The 1,713-nt window shown below is 39.9% G+C and overlaps 1 non-coding gene across 1 annotated transcript; it reads left to right on the top strand.

Annotated features, from left to right (window-relative positions):
- The first annotated feature begins 814 nt into the window (after window positions 1-814).
- LOC148561420 (small nucleolar RNA R71) lies at window positions 815-922 on the top strand. The gene has a single exon (XR_015886782.1). It is a non-coding gene; the product is annotated as a small nucleolar RNA R71 (small nucleolar RNA).
- Window positions 923-1,713: the final 791 nt, after the last annotated feature.

Here is a 1,713-nt window from a genome sequence, read left to right as displayed (position 1 = left end):
TGGGAAGCTATCAGTGGATTTAGGGATTTGTTGAAATAGGTATCCAACCTATGACTTGAGATTTTTAAGAACCTCTCTTCGGCTTTTCATACTCCCTCTTACTTTTTCCTTAAATTTTTTTATGTCTTCAAATTCCTTGCAAAGGTTTGCAAGTATAGCGTCTATTTTGGCCATTCTGTCATCCTCATGTGGTGATGGTTGGTTGAAATTGGGGTGTTGGGAGTGGTTATTATGGCTTTGGTATGGTGGCTGTGAATAAGAGTTTTGTGTGGTTTGGTATGGTCTTTGTTTTTGAGTTTTAGTTAGTGGAGTTGTTATATTGGGTTTGATTGTGTGGTCTGTGGTCTTGGCCTTGGTTTTGTTGGTTTTCCCATCTAAAGTTTGGGTGGTTTCTCCAACCAGAGTTATAGGTTTTAGAATATGGATCATTAGCTTGCCTGGATGAATTTCCAAGGTAATTAGCTTCCTCCCAGTTAACTCCTTCTTCTGTCTCCAACTCTCCTTGAGGTGATGGTTGAGTGTGAATAGTTGTAGCCTGATTCTTCTCCATTTACTTGGTTAATTCAGCCAGTTGCTTGATGATCATCTTGTTCTGGGCCAGAATTGCATCCATTTGGTATAATTCCAAGACTCCCCTGTTGTCGCTCTTATCTGAGGCATAAAAATACTCATTGTCAGCCACTGTCTCTATAACATCAATGGCTTCTTCAATGGTCTTCTTCTTGTTAAGGGAACCTCCAGATGAGTGGTCTACAGCTTTCTTTGATTCACAATTCAGCCCTTCATAGAAGATATGAAGTTGCACCCACTCATTAAACATATTAGGGGGGCATTTCCTTGTTAAATCCTTGAATCTCTCCCAGGCTTCATAAATAGTCTCACCATCTTGCTTTCTGAATGTCTGCACTTCAGTTCTCAGCCTGTTAACTTTTTGTGGGGGGTCGAACCTTGTCAAGAATCTATTCACCACATCCTCCCAGGTTGTCAGGCTTTCTTTGGGAAATGATTCTAGCCATTTTGATGCTTTGTTCCTCAAAGAAAATGGAAACAGTAGCAATCTACAGGTGTCAGGATGAACACCATTAGATTTAACTGTGTCACATATCCTTTGGAATTTAGTAAGATGCTCATTAGGATCCTCTTGGTCACTTCCTCCGAAAGAACAGTTGTTTTGCACAAGAGTTATGAGCTGGGGCTTCAATTTGAAGTTATTAGCATTGACAGTTGGCTTTTGAATGCTGCTACCACAGTTTCCTGGGTTTGGATTGATGTATGATCCCAGAACTCTCCTCTCTTGTCCAACAGGGTTGGCTCCACCTCTTCTGGCATGGTTATTCACCTCTCCTTCATGATGGTTTTCCATATCATCCTCCATGGCTATATCTAAGTCTTCCTCTTCTTCTTCTGCACCAACAGCCCTATTTCCTCTTGGTTCCCTCCTTAATCTCAGGAAGGTTCTTTCTGGTTCACTATCAAATGAGGTTGAGGCCTCTCTTCTACCTATCATATAATGAACAAGTACAAGAAACATCAATTGCAGAGTCCACTAAAACAGAGTATAGTTAGCTTGGTTAGAGCAATTTATCAAATGGTTAGTGGGTTAGCTTGCTGGAAGTAAAGAAGTAAGGTAAAATTAAAGAAAAACAACTAAAGATTGCAGAGAACAAAAATGAACAACTAAAATTAAAATTCAAAAGAAAAGAAAAGTGCTCA

The sequence above is a fragment of the Arachis ipaensis genome, chromosome B6, assembly GCF_059453495.1.
Source record: "Arachis ipaensis isolate K30076 ecotype BB chromosome B6, ASM5945349v1, whole genome shotgun sequence".
Classification (NCBI taxonomy): Eukaryota; Viridiplantae; Streptophyta; class Magnoliopsida; order Fabales; family Fabaceae; genus Arachis; species Arachis ipaensis.
This window is presented reverse-complemented; position numbering and strand designations above follow the sequence as displayed.